This window comes from Ursus maritimus, unplaced genomic scaffold, assembly GCF_017311325.1.
Source record: "Ursus maritimus isolate PB19 unplaced genomic scaffold, ASM1731132v1 scaffold_2, whole genome shotgun sequence".
Classification (NCBI taxonomy): Eukaryota; Metazoa; Chordata; class Mammalia; order Carnivora; family Ursidae; genus Ursus; species Ursus maritimus.
Genome location: NW_024424452.1, coordinates 4,247,882 through 4,259,850, shown reverse-complemented (window position 1 = coordinate 4,259,850; position 11,969 = coordinate 4,247,882). Strand labels below are relative to the sequence as shown.

General features: G+C 56.0%; 1 long non-coding RNA gene across 1 annotated transcript in view; it reads right to left on the bottom strand.

The window, feature by feature from the left end:
* Positions 1 to 10,341: 10,341 nt before the first annotated feature.
* LOC121103728 overlaps positions 10,342 to 11,969 on the bottom strand; it is a 2,851-nt gene continuing 1,223 nt past the window's right edge. The window contains exon 3 of the long non-coding RNA XR_005835937.1: positions 10,342 to 11,144. This is a non-coding gene — a long non-coding RNA (uncharacterized LOC121103728). The remainder of the gene's footprint in view (positions 11,145 to 11,969) is intronic.

The window sequence follows — 11,969 nt, the reverse complement described above, 5'->3', positions numbered from 1 at the left end:
ACGTCAGCGCCGCGAGGCCCCGCCCCCGCCCCGCCCCGGGGCTCGACGGGGGAGGGGGCGCAGGGAGCGCGCGGCGCGGGGACCGGAGGGGCGCGGGTGGCGGTTCCGCTCTCAGCGTGTCCCCGGTTCTGCACCGCCGGCCTCTGCAGCGCCCCCACCTCGCGCCGTCGCCCGCTCCCCCCTAGTGCCAAGGCCCCCCACCCCGCAGCGCCGCTGCCTGAGGATCCTCCCAGAGCTCGGGACCCTTCGGAGGCCCCCCATCCTAAGCCTAGCGGGGAGGAAGGGTTTGAGGTTGTGACAGAGACCGCAAAGACCACAGAACACATCAGTACTGGGTGGAGACGGTCCGGAGGCTGCGCGGAGGAGGTGGCTTTAGAGCAGAGCTTTAAAGGAGGGAGGGTGCACTCATCCACCGCGCAGGGGCAGGTGAGTCAAAGAGGGGTGGGGGGTAGGCCAGGAGCTGGGGGAGGGGCCTGCAGACCCCAACTCACCCAACTCAGGCCTTGCATGACACTTCCCTGAAGGCCACCCAGACCCCTCCCTGTGGCCCAAGCACCCAGCCCCGCTGGCCTAAAATAGTCCTTCGAGGTAGTGGCAGAGACAAGTGACTGCTGTTCCCATTCTGGGGATGCAGAATCCTCAGGGTTCTGGTCTTCCAGGCTGTGGGGTGGGCTGTTCAGAGGGGAACCACTCCTGGCCCCACAGTCTGAAGGGCGGGGGCGGGGCTCCAGGACCAGTGCGCCCTTCACTTTATACCCCCAGGCTCCCACTTCATAGGTGGCTGAGCTGGTAGAAGCCCTCCTCCTTCAGGACCCCAACTCTCTACCGTCCTCCCTCAAAGGGGACACTCCCTGCAGATGCTCACCCCCACCCCCATCCTCCCCCTTCTAGGAACACTTCCCTTTTCTAAGGCCAGGACTTTTGCTGGGACATTCCCCACATGCCAAGCAAGCCCCTGGAATGCCAGCATGACCACAAGCTGCCCACAAGGTCTCGGGGCCAAAGGCAAAGAGCACTGAACTAGCTCCCCAACTGGTTGGTCTGGGCCTTGTCTTCCCCCAGGCAAACCCCTCCAGGGATTTTTTTATCTTCCAGGGGAAGATGGTGTCCCCTTCTCACCATTGTGGCTCAACTGTGTTTACTGGCAGGGCCTGGAACCCCAGGCAGGCAGTGGCCATAGCCTCCCCTCCCACAAAACCCATCCCTCAAGAGCCAGAACATCAAAAGTTACTCATTTTGAGGTTATCTATTAGGCTTGAAACCCAGGATCTCACTGGCTGTGTGACTTTAGGCAAGCTGTTTAACCTCTCTGGGCCTCAGTTTCTATTTTGTAGAAGAGATACAAATCCCCGATCTCAGGATGGTCTGAGAGTCCCTGGGGGCATGGAGCTCAGACATGTCCCTGTCCACCCTCAGGAGCCATTCCAGTCCCCAGGAAGCCGTGCATCTAATTAGAAAGACCCCAAACCTCTGGCCAACTTCCAAGGCTCAGAGGAGAGGCGGATGAATAGCTGTAGGCATTTTCCAGAAGGCTGTGTGGTGCCCGGCTTGCAGCTGGCAGCGGGACTGGAGCTTGCTGAGACCCGCCTACTGGGATCAGGGCTGGGCGGCCCCTCCCTCCGGTCAGCAGTTCCCTGCTCTGGCCCGAGGCCCCCGTCCTACAGCTTTGCAGCCTGGAGGCCAGGAAGGGGGCTGGGGTTGGGGGCTCCTGCCTCCCAATCGGGTGAGAGGTGGGAGCGGGTCCAGGCATTCCCAGGTGATGCTTCAATGGGTAGAAAGACTGGCGAGTCCAAATGGGTTGGTGGCAGTCTGGGTTCACATGCACATCTCTGGCTCTTGGCTTTGCCATCTCTAAAAGGGGCATGGTGACAGCACCTGTCCCAGCAGAGCTGCCGAGAGGACAGTAGAAGCTAAAGTTGGTGACTCGACATCAGGCGCCTCGGAGACAGCGGCTGATACGTGGTCAGTGCTCAGCAAACGCCGGCTGTTTTAATTCTTCACTGACAACATTGACAGGAGGATCCTGGGGTCGCAGACGCGTCTCCTCTGGCCCCCAGGGTCCCCAGGAATCTCCAGGACACTAGTCCTGTGGTCAAGCAAAGGCGGAGTCTGTGGGAAGCTTTAGGATGCATCATCCAGAACTCTGAGCCTTGTGCCTATTTGTTGAGTAAATTAAAATCGAATGGTGCAAAGGGCACAGGTGGGAGGAGGAGGAGGAAGGACCCCTGGGACCTGCCCACAGGACGAGGACAGTCCCAGTGAACAAAATCGAGCCTGCGGGTTGCATAGTCCCAGGACCTCGCCAGGTCAGCTGGGGTCTGTATAAGAAGCATTGAAGTGAATTTGAAGTGATGTGGAACTAAATTACTAGTATTTGTTTTTTTTTTTTTTTTTCAGAATGGACGATAGGTTCTCATGGTTCAAATATTCAAAACGTAAAGCGGCCTCCCCCACCCCACCAGCTCCTTACTTGCAGTTAGATTTGTTTCTTATGTGTTCCTGTCTTTCTACAAACATGCGTTTATATTCTTCTCTCCATTATTTTCTACCCTTTTATCACTTGATGTATCTTTTTTTTTTTAAGTAGCTTCAACACCCACCGTGGGGCTCGAACTCATGACCTGGAGATCAAGAGTCGCATGCTCTCTGGACTGAGCCAGCCAGGCAGGCCCCCTACTTGGTAAGTCGTGACACTGTTTCTGCTTCAGTGCAAAAGTGGCTTCCTTGTTCTTCTTCCCTGTTGTATAATATTCCACAGCAGGAGGGGCTGTGTGTGTTTAACTGGTGAGGTATGGATGGACTTTTGGATCGTTGCTGTTGATGCCCTGCGTTGGCCAGGACCCCCTCCCAACAGTGCAGCCCTCAACCACACACCAGCAGGTTTTTGTGCATCCCCTTGCCCAGCCATGGCCCATGCACCATGGGGAAAAAATTAAGGCTGTCCAGTCTTGCCTTGAATGCCTCTGGTGATGCAAAGCTCACTCCGTCCTCTGTCCAATGCCAATGTGGGTGGTATGTATTTGCCCTGCACTAGCTTGGGTGAAGATTTGGGAATGAGGGAGCCCTGGCCCACAGAAGCTGCCAGGAGAGAGGGTGTCCAATGGACAGGGCAAGCGACCACATGTCTGAGTCTCATAACCACAGATCCTTGGATGGAGGTGAGAGAGGGAAGCCTCTTTTTTTTTTTAATTTGTACATTTATTTGTAAGTAATCTCTACACCCACCGCGGGGCTCAAACTCCCGACCTTGAGATCAAGCGTCGCATGCCTTTGTGACTGAGCCAGTCAGGCCCCCCGGAAGCCTCTTTGTTTTAAGATATATATATTATTATAACTAATTATTGTTGGGAAGCCAATACAGGAACAAAATCTCAGGCAAGTTTAGCAAAAGAGCATTTTCAAAAGTCACCCACTGCTCTGCGCCCATGCCGTGTGCCCTCCACTGGCCTTCCCCCCTCCGTCTCGGTTACACTGGGCACCTCTATGTCCAGCACGGTCACACGGTGCTGTGTGCAGACCCCGCCTCGGGTCCCTCTGGGGAAGGACAGGAACACGGTCGCTGTGTCCCCGGGCCCCACGGGAGCCCAGGTGCCACCTGAGCTGCCCTGGAAGGAGGGCATGGCGGGAACCAGACCTGAGCGGCTCCAGGGCTGGCCACCTTGTGGCGTGTGCCTGATCCAGGGAGGGAAATGAGGCCACTGGGAAGGGCTGCTCAGCTGGCCCCAAGTGCAGTTCCCCAGGTAAGCATGCTGAGCCACGGAGACCCAGACCCCTTCTCCCCAGCCGAGCAGCCTCGGGGGAATCCCTGCACCCACCCCTGACGAGCAGGGGCTTCCTGAGACGAAATCCCAAGGTGCGCCAGGCACAGAAGTCAAGGAGGCGACACTGGAGTCCCTGGGGTCCTGGCCCAGCCACATACTTGCCATGGGACCTTCAGTGAATTACTTCACTCTGGTGCCTCAGTTTCCTTGCCTGTCAGATGGGAGTAGTAGCGCCTGCAGAGTATCTCAGGAAAACGCAGAGGGAGATACAACCCTGGCACAGTGTCCTGTAAGAACAACAACAAAATATCTTCACCTTCGCTCCCGGAAGCTCTGCCATGAAATGGCAGGAATGCCTGGGATTTGCCTTAAAATAGTCCAGACAGGGATATGTGTGGATATGTGCAGTTCCCTACGTGATCGTCTCTACCTTAATAAATGTTTGTGGACATTTCCATAATTAAAGGTTTTAGGAAAACCTACCAAAAATAAAAATAAAAAATAAAATACCCAGCACCGCTCCAAAAACATGGTGTGGGGGGGAGTCCGGGGCGGGGGTAGATGGAATGCGATTTCTGTGCAGGGACAGCACAGGCGGGTGCACTATACTTCAATGTTTTTTACGCATGTGTGAAGTGTTCCATAACAATAATAAAACTGGCAGACGTTGTAAAGCCCTCGTTTCACCTGTGCTGTAGCTCTGTGTGAGAGTCCTGCCCGTGGGGTTCCGACCTCTGCCCACCAGACCGACCTCTCTATGATGATTCGGAAATATATAAATAGAGGTGGAGAGATGATAGATAGATAGATAGATAGATAGATAGATAGATAGATAGATAGATAGATGAAGTGGATGGATGGATGGAGGGATGGATGGACGGACGATAAGGTGATAGATGGGTGGATGGTGGATGGGTAGATGGATAGATAGATAGGTAGATAGATTATAGGTTGATAGATGTATAGATGGTTGAATGGATAGACAGATGACTGAGAGTGGATGGATGGATTGATGGATGGATGGTGGATGGATAGATAGATTGATAGATGATAGGTGGATAGAAAGATGGATGATAGATGATAGATGGATAGGTAGATAAATAGATGGATAGATGGATGGGTAGATAGATAGTAGGTTGGCGGATGGATAGATGGATAGGAGATAGTGATAGATACTTAGATACAGAAATGCATAGCTTTATTTCCGAGGGTCTTGTTTATAGATTTGGCTTGGCTATTGCTTCTTTCTCTGCATCTTGCTTCCGTCCCTTGGCAGCTCTTCCCAGCGAGCCTCCCAACCCGTCACCAGGGCTGCCTGCACCCCTCCCTGCACTGGGCATGTAGGGAGTCATGACGTTCCTACGGGCAGACGCTTGCAGCTCAGTCCGGGGCAATGACTGCCTGGACCAGCCGCAGGCTCACCTCCACTGCTCCCTGAGCTGAACCTCGCTATCCAGGGCCTCCTGCACCCCAGCTCCCCAGGGGTCCCGCTGGCAGGAATCTTCCCCAGACTGAGAGCTGGGCACTAGCTTGACCGGCCCCTGGGGACCCTCTGTGGACTATGCCGTCACGGGGCACAGAGTGTGTCTGGTGGGGGAGGCTGGCATTCATTCTCCTAAGAGCTCCAGGCATTGGGCTGAGAGCTTTCTCTGCTTTAACCTTCCAGCAAGCTGGATGTCTTCCCCATTTCCCAGATGAGGTGAAGGATCACACCCCACAGAAGGTGGATTCGGGGTTGCAGGGGGATGGGGAGGGACTGCTTTGCGGGTACAGGGTTCCTTTTGGGGTGAGAGAAATGCTCTGGAGGTAGGGACAGCTGCTGACGAATGTAGTAAAGGCTACAGAAGTATATACTTTAAAAGAGTAAGTTGTATGTTACGTGAATTTTACCTCAATTTAAAAAATCCATCACTCTTACGGGAAAAAAAGAACACAGCCAAATCACACAGCAGTGTCAGTATGAGGACCCGAACTCCAGCCCTAGACTGTTGACTTCCAGCTCACAACCCAGGCACGCTCGCAGAGCTCCTCCTGGCTACTCCCTCCTGGGCAGCTACTCTCCCTCCCTGGATGGGGGAAGGGTCACTGCCTCCCTAGCCTCCCAGTCCCCAGCCTCCTCACACCTCTCTCCCAGGGCTCCCCCTTCACACCCAGCTTGGCAGCCTCACACCTCACCCAGTGAGATGCTGGAGACCTCACTCCCGCCCTGCCCAGGCCTCTGCCAGCCTCTCTTGACTATCACCCAGAGACCAGGGCTTGGGGCCCCCACGGTGGCCCTGGGCTCCTCACAGCCTCCTTGAAGCCTTGGTTCCTCGTCTGCGAAAGAACATTGGCATGAGGTAGTCCTGGGAGCTCTGAGCCAGCAGCCCTCAGAGCTGGGTGATGGGGACTGGGCTTCCTGTCCCTCAGAAGGGGGGGAAATGTGGCCCAGGCATGCATGAGGGGCCAGAAGGGCTGTCCACGTCACAGACACACAGATGTCCACAGCTCAGCCCACCATAAATGACCTGCCTGGAGGCCGGAGCCTGTGAATGGCTTCCGTTGTTCTGTGGTGGCTGGGGACCCCTCAAGGCAGCCTGGTACGGCCTGCGTCCCTCCAGGGTGCCCTGTTAGGGGGAGGGAGCGATTCCAGGGTGGGACTCCAGGACAGCTGTGCCATCCAAGGCCACAGGCTTCTCCCTAGCACCGTCGGGACAGAGTGGAGGAGGGCACGGGGGCCATCGCCCCCTCACCCCATCTCCGCAACACCCCAATCTCTGTCTGTCGCGCCTTCTGGTTACAAACAGGGCCACTGAGGCCTGGGCAGAACAGAAAGGCTCTGGTCCAGCTCTAAGGGGGGATGGGCCGTTTTCAGGGTCCCAGGCTTGTGACTCTCATCAGACTTGCCAAGAGATTTGTGAACCCCAGCCCTAACCTATAGCTCCTGGAAGGCAGGAACCAAATCTGTGGGTGCCCAGGTCATGGCCCCAGGGTGGACTGTCCTGGGCAGGGGGCAGTCGAGAGTTAACCCTGAGATCCAGGCGGGCTTTCAGGAGGAGGTGATGCCCACTCTGAAGAGGGAAGTTGAGGAGCACAGAGGCAGGCAGGGCTGGAGCACAAGTCTGGAGGCTGGCCTGTCCCGTTTCTGCTCCTGGAAACGTGTCCCTAGAAATCATTTTAATTCCTGTCATCCTCCTGGATGTTGATGTCCTGACAGGCTGTCTGGATTGGCCTCAGCAGGCTGCTCAGAGGCTGTCCTAGGATGCCTCACCTGGCAGGAGGGCAGATGCGGGTCCGGCCCCGAGGCCCAAGCGTGTTTTGCAAAGTGAGGCTGTGGCGGCAGGTGCCTGGCAAGAGCCTGGCTAATTAAGAGGGCATTAGCACCCCGGGCAGAGCCCCGCTCCTGCCAAGACGTCCGTGCCAGGAGCGGGCCCGGATTCCTTGGCCACGGAGAGGCCCCTGGCTGGTGGCAAGCCTCCGCCTCCTCGCACGGGCCACCACCCCACTCCTGCTACAAAGGGCCTGCGCCCTCCAGAACTCCCCCCACCCCCCACCCGTGCTGCAAAACCTCAGCGAGACAGGCCTGTCTGTGGCCTCAGCAGCCATCCGCTGTTGCCGGAGCCCGCGCGGAGCCCATCTCGGGCGAGGAACAAGGCGTCCGCTCTTCCCTGGTTCCGCGAGGTCTGAGCGCTGTTCTGATCCAATCCTGATGCCCGGGGTGGCGGGTAACAAGCATGTCTCCCTAGCACAGCTGCCTGCAAGGCCTCCAGCGGGGCAGCCGGAGTGGCTTCCAAAAAGGCAAGTGTGATTGTGCCCCTTTCAGCTTAAACGTCTTCCGTGGCTCCCCAGTGCTCAGCGTCCAGAATGTCAGGGTCCCTGATGGTCTGGCCTCGGTCCACCTGTCCTGCCTCCCCTCCTGTTCCACACGGGGCTGCGGTGGCTCAGCCCTGGCGCCAGCGTTCACACTGTGTGCACCGCCGGCTTCGCCCTTCTCCGCGCAGCGGCCCTGAACTGTGTGGGTGCACCTACACGTGGATTCGCTGAATGTGTTTTCTCTTCTTCGTGATTTCTTTTAAAGATTTATTTATTTGACAGAGAGAGGGGCACCTGGGTGGCTCAGTCGGTTGAGCGTCTGCCTTCGGCTCAGGTCGTGATCCCGGGGTCCCGGGATTGAGCCCTGCATCAGGCTCCCTGCTCAGCGGGATGCCTGCTTCTCCCTCTACCCCTCTCCCCTGCTCATGCACTGTCTTGCTCTCTCTCAAACAAATAAATAAAATCTTTAAAAAGTGCTTTATTTATTTATTTGACAGAGAGAGAGAGAAAGAGAGCAAGAGAGCACAAGCAGGGGGCAGAGGGAGAGGGAGAAACAGGTCCCTGCTGAGCAGGGAGCCCGACACAGGGGAGCCTCTGGGGAGCCTCCTGGCTCCTTCCCTGAGCAGCCCTGGAGGAGGCTGTGTCGTATCCCTCCCAGGCCTAGGTGTCCCAGGGGTCAGGACAGGCATCTGGCCCAACGCCAAGCAATAGAACTTTCTGCCATGATGGAATGTTCTAGAATCTGCTCTGTCCGCTACGGGAGCCGCCAGTCACACATGTGGCTATTGAGCCTTTAAAATGTGGACCGAGGAACTGAACTTTTCATTTTACATCACTGAAATTAATTGACACGTGAAAAAAAACACGTGACCAGTGCCTACTGTATCAGTCAGTGCAGGTCTGGGCAGCCCCCAGGAGGCTGGAGCAGAATCTGGGGACTGGAGGGACAACCTGTGAGTCGACAGATGTGCCAGCAGGTGTTGGGACCCCCGGAAACTGTTGGTGACTTCTGCCCTCCTGGAGCACCACTGGGCACAGCTGCGTCCATGTCCCCTGCCGCCACTGTGGTGCCCCCGTCAGTTTCATGGAGAGCAGGGCTGCACGAAGCCCCGCCAGTGCATCCTGAGCTCCCCCCTCAAGCTGGGCAGCCCCAGAAGAGACAGACAGCAACAGGGAGGGGCAGAAAGGGGCGGCCAGGCCAGGAGGCCAGACCCTCCCTCACCTTCCCTGCTCCCCAGGCCTTTCTTGGCTCAGTCCTCCCTGGCCTGCAGAACTTCCAGACTCCAGAATGCAGACCCCGACGCTTCCATCAGTGGGCATGTGACCCCCCAGACCGGCACTCTGACTGCTTCCCAGAGAGAGCCTGCGGGCAGGGTCCTGGGCACAACAGCCCCGGATGTTTGAAATGCTCATATGGGGGAGGGGCAATCTTTCTAAGACCTGCTTGGCTCAGGGCTCCTGAGCTGGCACAGTCAGTCCTTCGCGTCCCCCCAGGGCATGTCCAGGACACTGGACAAGGGTCCAGGCATCGATGGGGGTGCTCAGATGCAGATGGGGCCGAGGGCAGCTTTGGGGTATGAACGAGAGGTACATCTGCAGGGTGGTCCCTGGCAGAGCGAGGTCCTCACGGGCTGGGAACAAGAGTTGCAGACTGTGGATGCAGGCCATTTGTGGGTCTCCCTCAAGGGCAACCCAAGTGCCTGTGTATGAGAACAGACTTCTGCAGGCCCCGCCTTTGACACATGGCCACGTGCCCCTTCAGAAAGCCCACCTGCCCTCCTCAGCCTGGGGGTCTTCTTCTAGGACTTCCATGTACAGTTGCACAATCTGTACCCTACACAAGAGCTGCATGGGGGTGAGAGCCAGCTCAAGCCCCCCTCCACAAGCCCTGCACCCTCACCTGGGGGCTGTGTCAGCCTGGAAGAGAAAGGGCTTTTATTTTGGCCCAAAGTCACAGCCCCCAGCTAGGGCACTTTTCATGTACCCAGAGGAGCACATTTTTCTAATTCATGCAAAGGCTCTGAAGGATTCTGTCCTCACCCATCTTTCCCTAGGCCGTTCCTGGACCCCTTTGGAAACACCCTCTTTCAGTCACGGTACCATCAATGCATAAGAAAGAAAATCCTGACTCAGCTGGCCAAACAAGGAAGCTATTAGTTAATGGGAAGAAATGAGAAGCCCCAAAGAGGGGAGTTTCCAGGGTTGGTTAATTCTGGTAGCAGCTGGGAAAGGACCCTTAAACTTCCCCCACTCCTCACTCTGCCATTCTTAGTGAGTCAGCTTTACCTGCAGGCTAAGCCCCTCAGAGTCAAAAGAAGGCTGCCAGGGCTCCAGACATCACATCATCTTCCTAACATTAGCTAAGCCAGGCTTTTGACAACTGATGAACCCCTTCTCAGTATCATGTTTTTAAACAGTTAAGGCAAAATACATAAGATTACAAAGGAAATCAATTACATTAAAGTTTTCAACAAATTGTTTAAATGTGATATGCTAATATATGTCCTTCTTAATGATACACTAAATAATAATATCTAGTGGTGGATTTAAGAACTACCATGACTTGGGGCGCCTGGGTGGCACAGCGGTTAAGCGCCTGCCTTTGGCTCAGGGCGTGATCCCGGCGTTATGGGATCGAGCCCCACATCAGGCTCTTCTGCTATGAGCCTGCTTCTTCCTCTCCCACTCCCCCTGCTTGTGTTCCCTCTCTCGCTGGCTGTATCTATCTCTGTCGAATAAATAAATAAAATCTTTAAAAAAAAAAAAAAAAAAAAAGAACTACCATGACTTGAGTTTAAATGATATTCTGAAATTTCCACAATAAATGAAACATGGGCTGAACCCATCAGTGACACTGTTGGTGACCAAGGCCTAGGCCCTGGGTGGGGTCCTTGCTCACTTACATAAAGGAGGGAAGTGCTAAACGCAGCACATGATGATTTCCCACCCATGTTCACAGACTCCGGACTCCCTGATTCCAGCAGCTTTTTGTGGAGGGCTGTTTTTGTACATCGAAGACACACTGGGGCGCCTGGCTGGTTGGGTTGGTAGAGCACGTGACTCTCAATCTCAGGGTCGTGAGTTCAAGCCCCAGGTTGCACGTGGAGCCTACTTTAAAAAAAAGAGAGAGAGAGCAAGAAACACTTTCCCAGCCCCTTCAGCATATCTTCCCTGACTTCTCTCAGCCAAGTTGCAAAACATGCCCCTCTCTGAAACCACCATGCCCCATAGAATGACCTTATGACCCAGCAATTTCTCCCTGGGTCTATACCCCATGAGTTGAAAGCAGGGCCTTCCAGATTTGTGCGGCCATGGTCACAGCAACGTGACTCACACTAGCCAAAAGGTGGGAGCAACCCAAATGTCCGGTGATGGATGATGGACAAACGGAATGTGGTCTATCCATAAAGAGAATATTATTCAGCCTTCGAAAGGAAGGAATACAACGTGGACGAGCCTTGCGGACACTGTGCGAAGTAGGCCAGACGATGAAGGACAGACGTGGCTGCGCCCGACTTCGTGACTTACCCTGGCGCCCAGGAAATGAGACAGCGCCGTCCTCGTCCTCGGAGAAGACAGAAACACAGACCCCTGGAACAGAATTGCGAGCCAAAACCATAGAAGTCAGCGCACAGACAGCCTCCGAGTGGGACCGTGGTTCGTGAAAAGCGGGCAGTGCTGCGTCCCCCACAGTGTGGTAGGGGAATGTTCCGGAAAAGGGGATGCACCCACTGGAGACAGCAGGGAAGCAGGAGGAGTTGAGAGGCAGCTGGAGTTAGATCTGGGGTGCCGAGCAGGGGAGACAGGGTTGCAGAGGCCAGACCTGCAGGCCTGTGCTCAGGGGTTTATCCTGAGAGCACTGGGGAGCCATGGGAGGCTTGAGGGGGAGTGTGCCCTGCTTCTGTTGTCACCTGCAGGAAGATGGTTGGGAGGAGCCAGCCCGGGGCTGAGGGTGGGGAAGGAAACGCAGCCTGCAGGAGGGGACTCTCCGTAACAGGGCTGGAGGCCCCGATTCTGAGGGCCTCAAGGGCCAGCCAAGCCAAACACAGAGGATGTGCCTGGAAAGCAGTTTCTGTTTTGGGGACAGAACGGACACCATGAGAAGGGCTGTTAGTAGGGAGCATGAGCAGGGCCACATAGGCCCCCCGGGGGCCTCAAGCCTGCTCAGGTCACAGCGAGTGGTTACCTTGAACAGCTTCCCTCCTGCAGACCCAGCCTCCGAACAGTGTGGGGACCCCTCTGTCCCTTCCTCTCCCGCTGCTGTCCAGGGCCTCCCAGCTCTCTCTCACCCCCACCCCCTAGGCTCCGATGGAGGAGGAAGGCAGCTGACGGGAAGATGGGGGTGCAGAGGCTGGGAAGGGCCCGCAGAGTCGCCTTCCCTCCCCTTAGCTCCCCCAGCCGGGGGGGGGGGGGGGG